This window comes from Carassius auratus, chromosome 42, assembly GCF_003368295.1.
Source record: "Carassius auratus strain Wakin chromosome 42, ASM336829v1, whole genome shotgun sequence".
NCBI classification, from domain to species: Eukaryota; Metazoa; Chordata; class Actinopteri; order Cypriniformes; family Cyprinidae; genus Carassius; species Carassius auratus.
The window spans coordinates 11,280,996-11,302,914 of NC_039284.1; the positions used below are offsets into that span (position 1 = coordinate 11,280,996).

General features: G+C 37.2%; 1 protein-coding gene and 1 long non-coding RNA gene across 4 annotated transcripts in view; one reads left to right on the forward strand and one right to left on the reverse strand.

Moving 5' to 3' along the window:
- Nucleotides 1-21,919, forward strand: part of LOC113060649 (alpha-(1,6)-fucosyltransferase-like) — an 82,308-nt gene that overhangs the window by 5,950 nt on the left and 54,439 nt on the right. The window lies entirely within an intron of this gene.
- LOC113060650 (uncharacterized) lies at nt 7,591-11,053 on the reverse strand. Its single transcript, XR_003278274.1, has 5 exons — nt 9,828-11,053; nt 9,382-9,523; nt 8,472-8,504; nt 8,088-8,389; nt 7,591-7,654 (listed from the first exon to the last, which is right to left on the reverse strand). It is a non-coding gene; the product is annotated as an uncharacterized LOC113060650 (long non-coding RNA).

The following is a 21,919-nucleotide window of genomic DNA, read 5'->3' on the forward strand; positions in this document are numbered from 1 at the left end:
TGTATGTCAGCATGTTGTTATCCCCTTTATGCATGAAGTAGAAGTGGGGGTTTGTCATACTAAGAGGATTAAGGGGGTTGGCATGATTGGATTTCACTGTGTGCTGATTGATATCTTTAACCGTTTCAAGTATACAGACTCTCAGAGAGTATGATACAGCCTATTCGTTTCAAGAGACATGATGGATAACACAGAGTCTTCACTTAACTTATAGTAGCATCTACTTCCATTCCATCAATTGGTTTTTATGCCATCCCGACTCAGTCACTTGTCCTTTCTGTCTCCTGCTCTTCGGGTTTGAAGCAAAAGGAGTTGGTCAAAATGTCACAGGACACAGACATATTGAGTGTGCTTTTTTAAGTCCCAGTCTCCCCCCTCTCTTAGGGTGACCATATGAGCCATTTTCCCAGGACGCGTTCTTGCCAGGATTTCTGTATTGCCTAAAACATCCAAAGTACCTTGACCAGTAACATGCAGGTATGGTACATAATCAACCAATCGTGGCACGTGAGAAAGTGAGATCTACAGAGAACGATCAAAGCAATGCAAATACACGTACATGTTAGGTGTTTGTTTATTCATTCAACTTGAAGTGATTTTAATGCATAAGGAGCCGTCTGCCCTTCTCTCTACGTATAGCTCCTATGGATGTCATACAATGATCGATCTGCACAGCACAAACAGCCAGAAATCTGGAAATCTGCAATATAAAAATCCTGGCAAGGACGCGTCCTGGGAAAATGGCTCATATGGTCACCCTACCCTCTCTTGCTGTCCGTTCTCTCTTCTTCGTTCTGTCATTTCTTCCCCGCTTAAAATTGCTTTCCCACTCCTGTGTTGTGAAACCACAGTGTTCTATGCAATATTATTGGCCGTTTACACAACAACGTTTTCAGCCAAATATGGGAAACTATTTATGTGTTTTGCCTGTTCATTTACATGACAATGCTGTTTTGGGGACTGAAAACTCATATTTTTGAAAACGGGTTTCAAAGTGCAAGTTATAGAAAACGCCACCATTATCGATTCAGTGTAAACACCTAATATGGGAATCTTCGAAAACGGTGATGTCATGCGTGTGCATAGCACATCTTAGGTATGTAGACGTGCAGTACGTGTCGAACAAACAAACACAACAATGGCACAGTACATGGTACTGTTGTTGCTGCTCAAGAGTTTGCTAACGCTTCTTCAGCAAAATGTGGATTTACTTCACCAATATTACAAACAATTGCAGAGACGCATCATATACAACATATAATCATCACTTCCCCACAGGTACTGTGTACTAAAAAGGTAACATTACCAACTACTGGCCTGCCATACATGATACAGCATTTTTGTAAATGCAAATCATTTTGAAAATGTCATGTATACGTGAAACTTTTGAAAAATGCAAGGGAAAAACTTTTCAGTTTTTGACTGCATCATTGTACTGTAAACATAGCCTTAGAGGGGATCCTTGATGAGACCCTGCCAGATCTTCCTGTTTGAACCTTAGCACTCTGAGCACTAGTAAATTATTTTCGTCTCTCCATTGCTGTGTGCATAAGCTGAATTGAACACTTAAGTGGTTGCTCATTGTTGGTATTGTGCGAGAATCTCAGCTATACCTTTTGGCTAGAATCCCAGCTGCCCCTCACCCACTGAGTAGAGTTGTTAGCCCGAGGGTTCGGCTCAGGTGGGCTACAGAACAAAAACTGCAGCAAACCACAAGTGAGTTTAAGCCAGAAAACTAAACCAGGTTGTCTTCGAAAACATAAGATTGAACTTTTCATACTGCTATACTTCACATGCATTTGATTGCATGTCAGCATGCTACTTGCAGTTTTGTCTCTATGACTTAGTTATTTCTTAAAAACTATTCCAAGGCAAGGCCAAGTAACTGCTGGTCATTTGAAGTTTAAATCTGTGCACTCAGAAGTGCTATGATCAAAGTGTTTTTTATCTGCTGCCGGTGTTTTTCAGTAGTGCTACACAGGGCAGAGAATGAGTTGAATGCTAATTTGGTTCAGAGCCAGAGGAGCAAACCTCATGTGACACTGATGATAGAGAGGCAGGGTGCTGAGTGGAGATATGTAATATTTTGGGTTCTGTCCCTTTCTTCACTTTATTCTTTTTGAGCAGTACAGAAAAAGTGCAGCCTAGCAAACGTTAAAAGGGTTGAGTGAGCAGCCTTTCCATTTTGTCTTACCATGCAGGGGACGAATTGTTTGACGAACAGTGCCCTTTCTTTAACCTCCCTTGCATTCTTTTCATTTCTCTGTTGCAATGTCTATTTACTTCTTCTTACATTCACTTTAAAATCGACTGCTTGCTGAGCAGTATCTTTGAGCCAGGCTATCGACTAACGTTTAGATGCCATGGAGTAGCATTAGCCTGTGCCAGCGAGAGGCGTGTAAGGCAGAGAAGATCCTGTTCGGAGAGATAATCTGATCAGTGGATTTGTCGACTTAATTTTGCTTTTATCCTCATAGAGTTTTGGCGAGCCCTTTTGTGTTGAAAAGGCACATGTTCTCTTAATCGGGATCAAGAGTTGGATTGGTACTCATGCCAACTAGAGGTGTGAACATACACTGGTCTCAAGGTTCGGTTTGGCTATGACTATCATGTCATCAATTCAGTTCAATTCGATATCACGATGCATCACAGTGCAATGACGATGCACTGCATTCTCAATTTTCAGTTTACTTCATATTTATACAATTTAATATAATTACAAATATTGACAAATACAAACAAAATAAATACAAGCAGTCAGATAAATGAAGAATAAAAAAAATTATGCAATTCATATGTTTAAAATATTCTTATATTACATCATATTGATATTCACACTGGTATTAAATTGCACCAATGCGTAAATTAATTTATAATTTGTGAGTGTATGACATAAACCGCTAGAGCAGGATCTGTCTGCTCTCTGTCTTATCGCTCTAGCGGTACTTGATGTCATACACTGATCATTCAGTGCAGTAGCACTTCAAGCAAAATGCACCTTATGTATTCTACCCCGGCAAATGAGGTATGCAACAAATGACGTCAGAAAAGTGTCAGTGGGTTAAAATCGTTTATGGTCTATTACTGAACCAATACCAAATCGTCCCTCGATCGCGATGCATCGAAGAAATTATTAATTTCCACACGCCTAATGCCAGCTACAACATACTGTTGTTTCACAAGCAGAATGTGTTATAAGATTTAGTGGACATTGATTGTACTCTATTACTCAGCAATATTTTTTATTTCATTAAAGTGTACACTGATAAATGATGATGTGAAATTGTATAGCTGGTTATATGCTCTTAATGCATTTGCTGAACATTAATTTTCCTGGCTATTCAAGAGATTTTCATAACTGGCCAGAGGAGTACTGACAACAAAATGGAAAAGAAGCTTAATCCGTTTAGATTACAAACACATTAACTACCCAGGCATGGTCACCATGCTCAGTAGTGCCAGTAGTTCAGCTTTGTACTTGTCCTTTTGAAAAATGTTTCACTCTTCACTACAAAAGAAAAATATTTGAAAAACCCCATTACTGACTTTGATTTGCACCCAGTGTGGTGACCCCACACCGACTTTGATTAGGGAGACAGTATTGCCAATAATATATATATATAAAAAATTAGTACTTTGAATAAATAAATACACTTTTTTAAGAATTAAAAAAATGGCAAACTATATCTGACAACATTTCACCTTTTTTCCCAAGAATTTTAGATTTTTAGACTGTTACACCAGACTGTTACACCATCTGGTCATTTATTTATTTATTATTATAATTATAATTATTATTTTTTTTCCATTTAAAAGGAAGTCAATGCTGTTCCGTCAACTACCCCAATGTATATTTAATAATTTCCATTCAATATTAACATTATTAAGTTTTTAATTCGCAAAAGTAGAGTCAAATTATTCAGCGTGTTATAATTTTTACTCAATGACAGCTATAATTTCATAAAAACATTTGCTAGAAAACATTGACATAATGTAATGGGGTGAAAATGTATTTGTTATCAGCCGATTCCAACTGATTCTTACAAGATTCATGGAAATAATAGAAACCAAACATTTACATTTGCTAGGCATGAAAACACATTTACATCATCAGTGGCACCTGCCAGATGCCAGGCCATTGGTTCAACCTTATCTCTCAACTTTGAGCACAATTTCTGAGACTGTGTAGATATGTTGTAAAGAGGTGCAAGAGGACTTTGGTCACTGTTTAGTTGAGATCATAATAAAGGAGTGAAGAGAACAGAAGAAGGAAGTATTTGGGCAAGCATAATAATTTTTCAAACTTTTATTCATATGTGAGTAAGAACGACTGACCATAAATGATGCAGACGGCAGTACTGTATGTGGTCTGTTTTGCTAAGGACCTAGCACTGGATGAGCTGCCCTCTTTAGTGCTCCACTGACATCCATGCTAATCAGCATGCCTAGTGACAGACTCTTTGTTGCTGCATGCTTGAGTTTGGTGCGAATGGATGTTGCAGTGCTTCAGTGATTTGCACGGTTTATTGGTGTGTTCAGAGCATCTTTTGTGAGCATTAACAGCTGCGCATAAACAGGCTTTTCAGCATTGGAAAATAGAATTTCAGGGCAGTTGAGATGCCCTTGAGAGGCAATCACAGTGTCGCTCCACAAAAGCCTCCAAACGCCTGTGGCCTACCGCATGGTTACTACCATTTTTATTCAAAATCACTCAACATTATTCATTAGCAGCTTCCTCTATGTGGTTCATGTATTGCATTCATGCTCTTAAATTTTACCTTCCACACTGTAAAAAATTGTCCTGTAAATTAACGGTAGTATACTGGCAGCAGGGTTTCCAGCAGTGTACCGTAATTTTACAGTTTTATTACCGTTTTCTGAATTACGGCTTTTTTGTAAATTAACGGTAATATACTGGCAGCAGGGTTTCCAGCAGTGTACTGTAATTTTACAGTTTCCAGAATTACAGCTTTTCTGTAAATTAACGGTAATATACTGGCAGCAGGGTTTCCAGCTGTGTACCGTTATTTTACAGTTTTCTGAATTACAGCTTTTTTTGTAAATTAACAGTAATATACTGGCAGCAGGGTTTCCAGCGGTGTACCGTAATTTTTCAGGATCATTACTGTATTCTAGTTTTTTTTTTTTTTTTTTTTTTTAAATCGTAGAACTGGCAATTTTGCAAATCATTAACTTTATTAAAAATATCTGTATTTTAACAAATTCACAAACTGGCATTTCATTTATACTAAAAAGTGGCAGCAAATAGACAGAAAAGAGAAGACCAAGGGGGTATTTCTTATAGAACACTATTTATTTAAGTGCCCAACCAATAATTCAAATGCTTTCTCAAAAAAATTAAAATAAATAAGCAATCAAAATGGAAGAATCAGTCTTTGTATGTGTTAGAGAAAGATGAGATGAAGAGAGAAGAAAATTAACCAATTTACAAAACAGACAAAAGACAATGTGCAAAATGAACCCTGCAGAAGTCTGTGGACATATTTAAACTATTTTAAGTTGACCATATAAAACACAAAACAAGCAGCCATTTTAGGTCTAGCTTTGTGCTATGAGTATGACAATGCATGGGCATGGGCTTGGAGTGTACGTTCCCCTAAAAACAGCCTTTAAGAAATGGCAAACAACTTCTGAACAAGAATCTTATTTTGGTGTAATAAGTCAAAACCTGGCAAGGATTTGTAGAACAGTCCAAGAACGTTTCAGAAGCATAAAACTGTCACCAACTCTGATGCAAGTGTAGCCAGGGAGGGGTGTAGTCTGAAACATAAACATTGAGAAAAATCCTTTTTAAGTTAAAATAACATCAGCAGAATTTTAATAGAACGTAACAAAAACATGTATACTGTATAATAATATAAAACATTTCAGAAACTTAGGACCCTACGATTTCCACGATGTGAAAAACATGGAGGCAATCAAGGAATCCAATCATGAAAACGGAATTAGGCAAATAATGTGGATTGTCACAGAATTTGTCACATTTGTGATGAATACAATAAAATAGTGTTGTACACTAACTGAAATTGCGATGTGGATTAGTGTATTAATTAATAAAAGTTGCAATATTATGTTAGAAGTTGTACTTATAATTTTTGTAAAGTTATCCAAAGGATTAATTAGCTAATCAAAAAAAGGAACACCAGATTAAAGGGGGGGGGGGGGGGGGTGAAATGCTATTTCATGCATACTGAGTTTTTCACACTGTTAAAGAGTTGGATTCCCATGCTAAACATGGACAAAGTTTCAAAAATTAAGTTGTATGTTTGAAGGAGTTTTTTTCCCCAAAAATATTCCTTCCGGTTTGTCACAAGTTTCGGAAAGTTTTTTTCAAGTATGGCTCTGTGTGAGGTTAGATGGAGTGGAATTTCCTTATATGGGTCCTGAGGGCACTTCTCCCGGAAGAGCGCATGCTCCCGTATAGCAGAGCACTGAGAGCAGAGGCATTCACTGATCAGAGCGAGAGCGTCGCGAAATGTCACAAAAGAAGTGTGTTTTTGGTTGCCAGGCAAGACAACTGCACAGATTACCAAAAGAGAAACAGCATTAAGGGACCAGTGGATGGAGTTTATTTTTACAGATTATCAACGGAGTTGTGCAAGTGTTTTTGTTTGTTCCCTACATTTCGAAGATGCTTGTTTTACAAACAAGGCCCAGTCTGACGACGGATTTGCGTATCGTTTATTTCTTAAGGATGATGCAAAACCCTAACGAAAAAGGGTCACGACCGTGTGTTGGAACCGCAGGCGCTGAGTAAAACTGCTAAAAATATCTCTGCCTCCTTGTTAGTGTGTCCGCCTCCCATCGGAGACCCGGGTTCGAGCCCCGCTCCGAGCGAGTCGTTGCTGCTGCTGCTCTCGTTCAGTTTCAGCCTCGGGATCTGATTCTGGATCATAAATAAACGGCTGAATCTGACTGTTAGCCATGGTTTGTTTTGGATGATGGTTTTTTTTCCTCACACTAATGTCACAACTTCCAAACGCTCTCAATGCAAAAGCCTACTTGCGCTTGTGATTCTTTAGCTCCGCCCACACGTCACATTAGTTTACAGAAAAGATAATCAATAGTTGCAGCTCTATCCCACATACACAAACAAAAAAAAACAAAAAATCAAGCGTCTTCAAATCAATCCTTCAAAATAAAGGTTCGGTCTAATGTGATGTGATTGTGACGGAAATATATCACTTTTGTACAGTAGAATATGTCATTTTCAAAGTAATATAATAATACAAATAAGAATTATAGTAATAAAAATAATAATAATCATTAAAAATGATGTTTTAAGGAATAATTACACAATTGTTATTCCATGTTTTAATTGTAACAGGAATAAAAATGGAATTTGAGAATAAAAGTTTAAATGTGAGAAATATTCTATGTGTGTAAACTGTAAAATAAGTTGTATTAAGTGTATTTAACTGTATTTAACTGAACTGTATTTAATGAAAATGTATGTGTAACTTCACTTGCCTAGATGAAGTCCCATTTGAAGTCCATTCGATTTTTTTGTAGAGTGGCAACCTTTGGATTGACTGTAGTGGACTTCTTATTCACCACCTTCCCCGTCTTCTTGGAGACTACCTTGCCTCGGCAGGTCTTTGAGCCTCTTTCTGGGTTTATTCCATAGAATCATCTAAGGAAAGTTGCATTACACATTACCGAAGTGTATAATAACCATTTTTCAAAATTCTGATTAATTAATTTGGTTTAGAATTTAGATTAATTTTGTAAAACTTTATAATAAGTATAAAGTAATAAAGAACTTATAAATCATTTGCAAACGATCTATATATATATATATTCTGACTCGTTTGGATTTAATGTGGATCTACATGCCTTTCTCCTATTTTCTCTGTGTCTGGCATGCGAATAAAACCACATTTGACAGTGTTTCAGATGATGAACTGAAAAAACTGAAATGGAAGAACACAAGTAGAACACAGGAGAAAGGTTGAGGTAACTAGTTTGCAAATAATTTATTACTTTACTACTGTATACTTATTATAAAGTGTTACCACAGATTCTAAGAGAGTGATAAAAACATACACAAAAAGGAAAACACTTACCTTTGAAAAAACTCTAATGTGCAACAAGCCGCCTCTTGATACTGCAGGTTGAAGATGTAGTACACAGCAAACACTGTTGCAACTGCAGTCAAAAATGTTGACTGGACACTCACAAAAAAAACAGAAAAAAAAGAAGCAATTTTAACAATTGTGCACAACAGCAATGTTAACAATTTTATATCTCAGCCATCAGTAAATGTTTCTTCTTCATCATGCGCAATGACACACTAACCCACCAAAATCAGATGCGGATTGGCAGGTAGATTGAGTGTCTTCTCAACCTCATATGCAGATGCTGCAACCTGTAGAGAACACACAATACACAAATAATAATGTTACATAATATAATGTGGTGAAGTGGAAAAAATAAAATTAAATACTTACATCTGCATGCGAATCCAGTCCATCTTCGTGTTCCTGGAAGTGGGACATTAACGTTAGAATCTTGACAAGCAGGTGTACCATGTCTTTGTTCTCATCCTGGGACATCCTCCAACTTTTCATTAAAAACACTTAAAAATATTCTGTCTACTGCTCTCTCCTCTTCCTCTCTCTCTAACTCTCTCTCTCTCTCACACACACACACACACACTCTCTCTCTCTCTCTCTCTCTCTCTCTCTCACACACACACACACACCACACATACACTCTCTCTCGCTCTCACACACACACACACACACACTCTCTCTCTCTCTCTCTCTCTCACACACACACACACACACACACACACACACACACACACACACTCTCTCTCTCTCTCTCACACACACACACAAAACTGTATTTGAGGCTGAGGAACAAGTTAGAATGTAAGTGAATGAAGTAACGTTTCCTCTGTGATAAAGAGATTTGTGCCAATAAATCCAGTGCAAAATTAAATTTTAAATGTGCTCACATACAAAGCACACTTTATTAACAATAAGTTAGAATATATTTAGATTACACTCTAACTAGTTTTAGATACGACTTATATTGAAAGACTAATGTGTCACTCGTGTAATGTGTTTCTCACCATAACGTTAACGCTTCTCTTTCCATCTATCCAGTCAAGTGCTCATGCAAAAGGCGATGAGTTTATGATTCCTAAGTAAAATTAAGTTTACAGGCCTATTTTCGATTTCCCAATATATAAGGATAGTATATAAGTTACCAACTTTATACCCACCTAACTTAGCAACATTAATGCAAATAAAACAAATCCTCCATTTTAAACTACACTGGGTTGGCGCCAATGCAAAATGTAAATATAATTGTGTAAGTAAGTGTTTCAGAAAATCAGGAAAACGCACTTACTTCATATCCTCGTTATCTGCAATCTGTAATCGAGATTATATTTGAGATAATATCCGTTTTATTCACTGAGACTGATGATGCTTTTCTCTGGTATCAGACGCTAACCGTTGCTCCCCTCCCCCACCGATCACGTGCTCATCTTCTACCGTTGCCCAATATGTTCAATTCATATCCAATGAAATAATCAGCGAACGCAAGTATTCTATATTTAACTATTTACAAGTTTAACATTTACAGGAGTTTACAACAGGAAAGAAAAAAAAGATGCAAATCCTTCACAAACACACACATACACACTTAACTTTCAGGATAAATCTTTAAAAATTGCATACATGCTAGTTCACCGTCTTGGCAAGATTTGTCAAAGGTAAATTAAAATATTGTGCCCACATTAAAAAAACGCTGCAGTTTAAGATAAAAATGTATTCAGACTTTGATCTGCTTACCTGTAAATGAGCCTCAACTTGAGATGAAATCCATAAAACTTTGACTGAAACCATGCTCCTCCATGCCTCAGCTAGCCTTTGGTTCCCCCTCTCCCACCGATCACGTGTGCATTTACGGTAAGACACCGTAATTTTAGAAAACAGTTCAGTACTGTATATTTACGCTGTTAATATGCTGTAAATTTACAGAAATTTTTTACAGTGCATGCTAACTGGAAACCTGGCGTGACATATATGCCATTCTAGCAGGAGGCGTATATGAGAGAGGTATCATTTGTCTGAATGAATCACCTCATCTCCTCCTCTCATGCTGCACATGCAGTGATTGTTACAGCTTGGTGTAATTGACCACTCTGTTTCCCATCTGTTGCTTGCTTGCATTCCTTGTCACATTCCCTCTGCTGTTCTGCCCACCCTCGGCACGAGCAGCACAAGGGAGTTGTGTGTTTTTGCCAACAAGTGACGACAGAAGCAAGATCAAATAGAATTCATAAAAGTTGGTAAAAATCCTCCTTCCATTTCATCTCTCTGTATCGTCTCTGTGAGCTGGAGGTGTGGGTGCCATTTATTTCCTCAGAAGAAGGTCTCTCCATTCCTGATAAGAACTTTTCCATTTCACATTCTTGCCCTGGACAATGGATCAGATTGTCAGTTATTTGCGACTGCACGATTCATCACTCCGTTTTTTTTTGTTTGTTTTTTTCCTCCAGACTTAGAGTTATGGCCCATAACATATGTGCCTTAGAGAATCCCCACCTCCCTTTAGTTCTAATACAGAAACAAAGTTGTTGTTTTTTAGACTTTAGAATAAAGCTCAGTGGCTGAGAGTGTGAAAAGGGTTGTACCGACCGTGTGTACTAGGACGTGATTTAAACCGGTCAACAACGATGTTATTTGGTTAACAAATAAGAATAAGGTTAACAACAGGAGGATGCAGGGCACTGTGATCGGAGCTGTGTTTCTGTTGTGTCTCGCAGGTTTCACAATAATGGACATGGAATGTCGACGTAAACGTAAAGCGATTGAAAGAACGGAAAGGAGGATCAAGAATCTCCAATGAAAACTTACACAATGTTTACATGGAGTTTTAAAGCTGCGGTACGGAACTTTTGACGCTCTAGCGGTTAATAAACAGAACTGCTTGCGTCTTGCGGAAGGACATCGTAGCCGGAACTACTTCTCTCTGTTTATGTCTATGAAGAATCACAAAGGTACTGGGTTACTCCGCCGCGGTACCCCCGAAGCAATCTAAAATAGTCAGAATATAAACACTTATTATAGGTGCACGCTAGTGCTTCAGGACAAGCTAAAAACACGGTTTGGAAAATGGATTCATGGTGTACTCGATTATTATATAAATTTTTCTACATTTTGAACACAAACAAAGTTACGGACCGCAGCTCTGATTGGTTGTTTTTTACCGGGAGCGTTGTATTTCTGTAAATGGCAATAGGACCACTGGGAGGAGCCAGAGGAGCTTGATTTTTTATCAGATTATCTGTCTCATATTCTACTGTCAGGACATAATGACAGGTTTAATAATTATGTAAAAAATATTTTTTTACAAAAGTTCCCTACAGCACCTTTAAATCGTGGCGGGTGAGGGCGTTTTCGAACTTGTCTGGCCAATCAATGTCTACTTACATCACGGTTAGTACCAGTTGTGCTGGTTAGACCCTGTTCCGGACTAGGAGCTTTGGTTCTTGAAAAAGGCAGTCCGGTACTAAAATCGCTTTCGATAAAAACTAAAAAAATCCTGAACTGTACAGTATATTAGATAATATAAAAACTTAATTTCATTTTTTTCCGCTGCCGTATCTGCAGTGTTGCTTTAGGTGTTTTTTGCAGTGCCAAATTTGAACATGGCTCAAGCCAAGACAAAAGCCTATTGTCTTTGGTCTCTGATTAATTGTCTTACAGGGGGTTATGTGCATCCCAGGGAGAACTCCTACATGCACTAGAGAGCACAGAGGAATCATTCACTGTATTCTCAGTGTACAGTCATGACAAATTCCTGAGTCTTGGTTTGATCTTTAAGCTCTACTTTATAAACTTACTTTTCAATCTATGGTCTTAGAAAATGCTAACATTTATTTGCATTCTCTCCTCCCTCTATATAAAGATGTCTAGTGCCATCTTTTCTCTGAAAGCCTCAGCGGGCTGATGTTGACTGGTGGATGCATGATAAAATTGCAGATGACAGGTTTGTTTATGCGGTGCAGTCAGGGAAACAATGTGAAAGATGCCTTGATCTAAGGGCCCCCGAATTTTTGACACCTTTCAAAAATTGGCTACTTTGTTGTTTCTTAAAGGGTTTGAGAAGTTAATTGGGGCAGTTATTCAGTTTGATGTGGTTGTATGACTGCGCTGCATATATAATGTGCACTCGTGTAGTTTGCATATTTATGACATTAATACATTTTGTAGTCAAATGTTATAATGTATCTTGCCTTCAACATACCTTTCAGACTTTAATAAAATATCTGGTCTACTTTTTTAGCTGTGTCACAGTAAGAGCATTTTTTAAATGTACCAGTCACACACTTCATTCCTGAGGTGTTTTTATTGCCACGACAACAACATTCTCTATAACAGCAAAGGTCTTGATTTTCCAACCACTTGTTTCCTGGTCTGTTAATCTAATGGAGCCTGATATATCATTGAAATCAATACATTACTTGTATAAGACCTTAGACTCCAGTTGAACTTAGAGATGTTCCGATACCCTTTTTCTCTTCCCGATACCGATTCCGATACCTGGGCTCAGGGTATCGGCCGATACCGAGTACTGATCCGATACCTGGGTATGTATCTGTATATACAGCTGTATATACTACTAGCCCTGTGTAAATTGCTAGAATTATTTTATGGTGTGCTTCAGACTGATCCCTTAATAAAACATGAACAAATACATGGTGAACTACTGTATTCATTACAGTATTTTTATTATCTGACATGAATTTGACAGTATTATTTATTTTCTTAAGCAAAAAAGAACTTCAAATGCAGCCAAAAATCTAACACCGCAAACTAAAAAAAATTATTTTAGTTTTACAATATAACTGTATAAAAAAACTGCAACAAATAAGTCTAGGAATATAAAAAGTGATATATTTATCAGATAATCTCTTTACAACAAAACAAGTAAAAAACAAGCAACCGTCTAGGAATACTTATTTTTATTAATAGAGACGTATTATTATTATTACATAGAGACATAGCTAAATCTACTGTAGGCTACAACAGTAGCTTAATATATTGTCAATTTACTCATGTTAAACCAAACATTTATTTTAATGGGCTGCCATGAAGATCTTTGAGTGTCTGTGTTTATGAAATAACGGTTTTCTCAAATGAAATGGTAAATTCTCATGAAGTGATGGTTTACGCGTTCGTGTCCTCATATAGTGACACACAGCAGAGACTACAAAACAGCAAGCTCCTGCGCATCTGCGCCCGTCACCCACAGAGATGTAGAATTTGCATGAGTAATATTTAAATAGTATTTTGCAGTTTAATATTCACAGACACAAGTAAATATTCGGCTACTGTCTGGAGCCCTGCGCTTTGACTAACACGGAAGCAACTGAACGCAGCTGCGGGTAGTGAATATCGGGAGTCGGTAACTACCGGTACTACAGAGACATACTGCTAACCACTGATCTATAATATAGAAGGGGCTTCACTGTCTGTTGGCAGTTTAGAACGCGATGAGCGATCCAGTCATACATAGATCAGTGCTGCTTACGCGTTTACATTTCTTCTTCGCTGCTTTAAACGGGTTGCTTGTGGCAACACAGCAAAACTTCCTGTGTTTGCAATGCATTCTGAGCAGCGAAGAAGAACCGTGCAGCGGTTAGGCAAAGCTTGCGGTCAGAATGGTCTTGTTTAAGAAAATGGTATCGGATCGGTATATGGGTTCATGTACTCGCCGATGCCAAAATTTGTTGTGGTATCGGAGATATTTCCGATACTAGTATCATAATCGGAACAACTCTAGTTGAACTAGTTTTGTTGCCAAAGTATTTGCAAAAAACATTAGTCCAGCACTGCCTCATTTTGCTGAAGATATCCTGAGAAATGACTGCCTTATGCCCGGATGAACCTGGAGAGCAGTAGTGATCCTTCAAGGCCATTCTGCCTGTACAGCTCTGACCGACCAGCCTCAGCCAACTGCCTTCAGATCAATATGACCATCTCAAAATCACTTTGAGTCCCTGCCCAGAACCTAGTTACAACCATCTGTCAGACAGATTCTCCCAAACACACAGGAACACACCCTCAAATCTGTCTCCGTAGCATTACCAATGGTTGGTTCGCTTCAGTCACTGAATATGCCTAGTTCTCCACCAGCTAAATTACATTTTAGCACACAATAATTTGGTGCAGAATAGTGGGGGCTTAATGATGCCGAAACTCATCACCCTCATGAAGAAAAGTCGGGAGTGCAGAAGGAAATGTGAGGATGTGTAAAAACCGCCAGGGCTTGGACTGTGATTTTCTGCAGGTTCAGGTCTGCCGTGTTTCGCCTTTGCTTGTTGAGGTCCACCGTAGTAAAACATGTATTTCAGACTTTGAAAAAATCTGTTAGGTCGGAGGAAGATTTCCAAAACAGACTTTCACTCAAGAATATCTGTAAGGATTTAACTGCCTGGTTTTGTGCGGCCATTGATTTTATTTTAAGGAGACAGTTTTGTCAAGGTTTAACAAAGCTTTGTCCAGTTGTTTTCAGGATTTGTTTCTGTCATCAAATGGGAAAAGAAAATAGCATTTTATGCTAATTGTTTTGTCTGTGGGGTTAATTATAGCCGTTTGGGCCCGTGCCAGTTATGTAATTTAATAAACAGACCATTAATCTCTTTATCCATAAACTAGATTATCTCGTTCTCATTATATGAATGATGTTGCTTCTATCAGATAACTGGTGTGTATATTTTGTTGTTAAGGGGTCTCATGTTTGCAGTATTCTTTTGTTCGTTTTCTTCTTCTTTCGTTATGCTTGCAGCCCTTATAAATATATGTAGTTTTGGGTACCCTTCTCTTAGTAATGAGTAGTTTTGATTTTTCTGCTTTCTTTTGTTTCTCCAGCATTTGGATTGCCTTCTTGTGTGTTATAAGCTTAGAGGCCTCAAATTGTTGTCATTTATCAAACAGGACACTATCGATCTAGTCGTTTTATGCAAGAATCCAATGTAACCTGAGGTTAAACACTTTGCTCAAGGGCACGATAATGACAGAGCTGGGATTAAGCCCACAACATTCATGTTGACCACACAGCTCCTCAAGTTACTTTACTGCAACCCCCGGGATAGGTTTACTGCTTTCCATGATCCAGAATCCAGAAGAAATCTGATCCTAAGTATGATTTCTGACAGTAATTTGAAAGTCCATAATCATTTTCCCGGCAGTGTATAAAATAAGATGCTTTATGTATATGAAATGTATTTATATTTCTATATAATTACGAATTATTCCAAGCAGTTGCTCTCCGAACAAAAACAAACTGCAAGTAGTGTGAACATCAACCCTAGTAGTTCAATGCACCTTGAGAGGGGTTTTCCTTATTCTTTTCATTTTTAATGTACCAGTATTAACACTGACTATGCATTACCTGTATCAAAGTGCATTCAGCAAGTTCTTTGACAACACAAATCCCTGATCCCTAACAAAAGGAGTTTACCAGCCAGCCTTAACATGAGATGAATATGGAACAAATTGGTGGAAATGGCCTGAGGAGAAGCCACATTTAGCTGAGTTTATTCTTTAACACCCTTTCCCATAGATTCCTCTGCTCTGTCCCCCTTCGTTTTAGCCCTCGGGGCAACAAACGGCACTGCTTTTTCAGTGAAACACTCATCAACATAATAACTGCAGAGCACTAATTCAAATAGGAACATCACTTAACATAATGTTCACATGCCATACTAGCTGTGCATCCAGGATCTGGTGAATAAAAATTTGAACATGTATATGTGAGTGTATGTGTGTCTCCATGCATAAACATTCTTATGCTGCAAATGTACACGCTCAGCCGCTATACACAATCAGCCACTTTATTAGCATGAGGTTAGTCTCAATGAAGTGTAAGGGCACATGTGTGTTCATGATTGTTGCATGTGGCTTTGTGCTCTAGCATCAGCTTAGGACTCCATGCTGTTCGCATTCTCATTATTTTTATATTCAGAACTGACAATCTCATTTTTTTCTTACATATCCATATTATCATCTACTATGCAAAAGACATCCACCTCCATGTTTCAACTCCTGATCTGCACTGCCTTTGGGGCTCCCAGGAATGGAACATCACCTCTCACACCATTGCCTGTAGTTTGAGAGGAAATTTATGCTCTGTTAGAAACATTGCATACTTGGAATATTCAGCATTTGGTTCACAGCCATTCAACATTCATTTGCAAGTCTTGCGATTTTCTTATTTTAAAACCCCAGTAAATTGCATTTTATTTTCTGTCTTGATGTATTTCATATTGCAACCGGAAGTTTGGCTGGAACATATTTACTTTTTTAGCTGCATGTCAGAAATGATCTATTGGTCCATTCAAGTCCTCCTGGGAAATTTGTATTTGCAGTATTATATAGGATGCAGGGCTCCAGACTGCGACCAAATGGTCGCATTTTGCGACCAAATTTTGAGAGTGTGCGACTGAATTTTACATCCAGTCGCACATGTGCGACCAGTAGATTTGCACACGCACGCACGCAAACACACACACACACTTGCACACACTCGCTTCTCATTGAGTGATGCCTGTCTGTGAGGCGGCAAATGCGTGTGAGAAGAATAGGGAATGGCCACTGTAAGTGGCTAAAATGTGTGGAGGGGGAGGGGCCTAGAGATAATTGAGCGGGCGTAAACATCTGTGGGAAGGAAACCGAGACAAATATCATCACAACCTGATATGTGCGTGCGTCTGAGCTATGAGCAAGCGAACTATTGATTCGTTCTTCCGACCTGCGGCTAGTGTGCCAGAGCCTAGTGTCACCGTCAGATGATGATTCAGAGTCAGAGGTTGGTGTGGCTAAAAAAGTCCGCACCAGGGCCGGCCCGTGGTATAGGCAAATGCTAAGGGCGCCACTCATCCATAGGGGCGCCAGAATGAGTGAACGAGTGATTTTTTTTTTTTTTTACATATTTCTTTTTATAATAGGCTACTATTTAAAAACCATTAATTCAAAACACTTCCAAATAAAGCAAAAAAAAAAAAAAAAATCCGACTCTTCAATCTTCCCCCGCCCATCGAGTGCTTGAAGTGCGTCAGAAACAGAGTGCGCGCACGATCAGTTGTTGGTAATTTGTTGTGTAGCGTGCCCGACGCCGCATCCAATGTATACAGCACTGCTTTTGTTAACACACAGCTCGTAGAAACGGGCCTGGCAGCTCGCGCCAGTTCTAGACACGGTGAAAGTTTCCTGATTGTGACGGAAGGCCGAATTTACATGACACATTATAAATGAGCATAGTCTGCGATAGATACAGTGCCAAAAAGAAGAGAAGAGGATAAAGACAGAGGTAAAGAGATGTAGTGAAATAGCAATTTATTGCATAGGAGTAAGAAGATACTATAATTTCATGGCAGTTATTTTTACCTTAAACTTAATGTTAGCAGTTGTTCTGAGATCTGAGTCCCCAGACTGTGATTTTGTACAATCAGTTTTAAGACGCATTTTTTATTATCACTTTTTGTTTTGTTTTTTGTTTTTTTTTTACTCTACAGTTGTGCAGTTTTGGGGGGATACAGTACAGGCCAAAAGTTTGGAAACATTACTATTTTTAATGTTTTTGAAAGAAGTTTCTTCTGCTCATCAAGCCTGCATTTATTTGATCAAAAATACAGAAAAAAATGTAATATTGTGTTATATTATTACAACTTAAAATAATTTGTTTTCAATTTATTATACTTTAAATTATCATTTATTTCTGTGATGCAAAGCTGAATTTTCAGCATCATTACTCCATTCTTCAGTGTCACATGTGACATCCAGTCTATCACATGATCCTTTAGAAATCATTCTAATATGATGATTTATTATGAGTGTTGGAAACAGTTCTGCTGTAATGTGTGTGTGTGTGTGTGTGTGTGTGTGTGTGTGTATATATATATATATATATATGCATGAGGCGCCAGGTAAAATCTTGCAAATTGGTCAGGGCCGGCCCTGGTCCACACTCACCATTTTCGAGAAGACTGGCTGTAAGAATTAAGATGGCTGAGGTACTATAATTATTAGAACTACTTTTCACCAAATACAAAAGCCAGCTCGACCTTCAAAGGAAGAATGGCTTAAAACTTAACGAAACATACAACAACGATAAAGCATGCACACAAACTTTTTTACTATGCACATTTTTTATTCTGAGTGTATGGAATTTTGTTTACTATTTGTACTGTCATGACAGCGATGGTGCTGTCAGTTTACCTTGTTGCATCTTCAAAAGTGCAGAATAAAATGTGACACTGAATTTGAAACGGCACATTGTAATTTCTGCATCTATTATTAAAGTATTTATTAGTAATACAGTGGAAATTAGTAGATTTGGTTAGCATGTTGATTTACGGTGTGCGCCCCTAAATTTTCTGGTTGTGCCCCTAAAATTTTCAGTTGGGGGCCACTGTGCTCCTAGTGTAAAAAGTTAGTCTGGAGCCCTGGGATGGTATAATTACGACATCAGGCACGTTCAAGTCACTTTGGTTGGAGCAAGATGGCGATATACCCTTTCAACCAACCAAAAATAAAATAAAAATCATATTTTGTAAATGCAACTTGGCTAGTTTTATTGTTAATGGGAAACAAATAATAATTTCATTCATTCTGGAAAATGTACCATTAGTAAAGACACTGCAAATATTTTCTCACTAAGGCCTTCAGCTTGGAAGCACTGGGCTTACAAAAGTTTACTACGTGTTATTCTGGCATTTTGATGGCGTTAAACATGATCTTTCCAAATTGCCATGCAAATCTAATTACAAGCAACAGCACAGTAGTAGAGTAGATGAGAACATTTCTCTAGATTATTATTTTTTTAAGTTATTGTGCATGTATATATTTTTAAGCTCTTCCTTCATGTAGAATAAAGGCTTGAGGGTTTAACTAGATCACTGTAAAATATTGTGTGAAATGAAATAGGACAGGCATATGTAACTATTATGATTTGTTGTCTTTGTCGTTCAGTATTACTATGAGCCTTTTTTTAAACAACAATGATAATAATAGTTAGCTAGTTTTATTGTAAATGAGAAACAAATAGTAATTAAAAAAAATTACCATTAATACAGACACTGCATCTATTGCATCTCCCCATATTTTCTCACTGACACCCCCAACTTGTAAACTTCTGACTCGTAATATCATGACATTGTGGATACAATCTTTCTGACATGACTTGAATGCACAGTGTGATTTGCAGGTGTTTTAAGTGGGTGTGTAATTTGCAATCTACTGTATAGAGCATTTGATTAGACAAACATTTGTGTAGTGCAGGATGAGTCATTAGTATTTTTTTTAATTTTTTTTACCTAAAGAGAAAAACTGTAAATGTTATGTTAAATATATAGGGTATCTGGTTAAGGTTATTTTTTCAATTATAATATGTTAGTGTAGGAATAGCATATACAGTAGATGGTTTCAAAGCTAATAGACACTGACTAAAAGAATCAAAACTCAAGAGAACCGACAGAAATCAAACTGTGAACACTTGTGACTGTGTCTGTGGGAGGAAGAGAGGGAGAAAGATAAATGAGACCAAACAAAGTTTTGTTTCAGACTATTTCAGTCTACCCTTTATTTTTTATTTTTTCTCTCTTCTTCCTTTTTCATTGAAATCACCAGTTCTTCTGTGTGGGACCTCACACACACACACACACACACACACATGAAAATAGGCATATACTCAGGAACTTAGTTCATCTTGAGAAATAGGAACATTGCCAAGTCGTCATTATCTAAGACAACATCAATAGATCTTAAAATATTTATTTTGTCAGAAAGTCTTTGTTTGCTTAGTGTGACTTCCTCATAGGTTTGTGGTGAATGATGCAGTTCTGGGAGTGTGAGAAATGTTGGACCAGTTGGGTCTTGTGCCCTTAGAGGTTTTGAATTTTTCATGCAGTTTTGCATCAAGTCTGTAGAACAGGTTGGTTATTGTGTGCATTGTTAATCTTGGTTTCACAAGGTTTTTTTTTTTTTCATATTTGTGTATTTACAAGTGTTTTGGCCTTTCAAATTACTGTGGACATCTAATGGCAAGCAACAATGCAGAGGGCTAAATGGGACATTCTTCAGATTTGAAATAGGAAGCATCGTAAAAAAATGTACACAAAGGTTTTCCTTCATGTAAATGATCGCTCAGGGGTTTAGCTAAACCACCGTGAAATACTGTGTGAAACTGAATTAGGGCAGAGTCAGACATATGTCACTATTAGTTTTTTTTTTACAATAGTAATAATAATAATAACTTAAAAATATAATAAATGATAAATATAAATATAATAAATTATAACTAGGACTGTTAAATGTTTAATTTTTTTTATCTAATTAATTACATGATGTGGTAATTAATTAATCTAATTAATCACACACTAAATTTGGAGAAATTACTCTGAAAAGATAATTTAAAGTCATTGTTGTGCAAAGCATCAACATTTATTACATATGCTCTTTTGGAGATGATGACAGAATTGTCTTTTTTTTTTTGTAACTTTAATAATTTATTTTCTTAATTTTGTTATTTTTTGTAAAATATGAAATGATTTCTTTAATGAAATGATACTCTAAATAATAAACTAAAACTGCCAGTAGGTGGTGGTAAATGTCTTAATGATTAAGTCATCGAGTCATTTATTTGTTCTTTGAATTCGTTCAAATGGCTGATTCATTCAGGAGTGAAGTAAATTGTTCTTTATGAATGGTTCAATGAATCATAAGGCTTGTTCAACTTGAAGCGGATCATCACCATCAGACCGATCGGTGTGTGACATCAAAGAACCGCAAGAGCTTAGAGAGCAGACAACTCTTGTGCTTTTGAAACGATCTTGTGGTACTTTGATGTCATACACCGAAATGCGGTATGTGCAGCGCCACTTCAAATCCAACTCTAGTATGGCCAATGGTTCAATGCGCAAGATGGTGCACCAAATTCGATCAAAACGTTGATTAAGAAATGAAATGCTGATCTGGGTTGCTAGGAGATGAAGAGTTCTGCTTTGTCTCAAACGGCCGTTTTGCCCCATATCTTGAATTTCATGCAGTAAGTTGTTGCCCTGCCTCATATTAGTCATCAGTCGACTGTATGAAATGGCAGATGATCCACATAGCTCTGGGGTGGGGCATGTGCGTTAATGCGTCAATTACCAGCCTTAATTATAAAAAAATAAATAAATAAAAAAAAATCATGCCAATAATAACCAACATTATTTGCCTTAAATATGATATTCAAGTGTTTCCACAAAATAATACTGTGAATAGAAAGTGGACTTACAATATTATGTATATTTATATTTTAAACATACTCAAATCTAGTTTTTTTAAATGCTTACAAAGCCTTGAAAGAAATCTGTTATCAGTTTTATGTTTCAACTCTCAAGTTCAGTTGACTTTATAAGTTGGCTGTTAAGCTTACACTTTGACAACAAAATTGACAGTTACATTTTTGTTACCAAACTGGTCACAGTCATTAATCACAGTTATTTGTATCAAAACTGATTACCAGTCAAAATGTAACAATTGTGATGGATCTATGTGACACTAGTGATACACAATGACCAGTATATTGTAGCATTCATGTCATAATTACTGTAATTAATAGATGACAATTTGGATGTTCTATGAATGTACTAGAATTTAGCGTTTTTATGGCAACATTATAACACCAAAATTAATTTGTGAAATTTGAATAATCAATACACAAAACAACAGTACAACAAGTATGCAATCGTCATGCAAATGCACTAATACATTAATGCAGCCACATGAAACTGTATGTTTTTATTTTCAGATTATTCTTGCATGATTAAGACATAAACAGAAATATTGTAAAATAACTGTTTTCTACATGATGTTTCAGTCAGGTCAGGTAG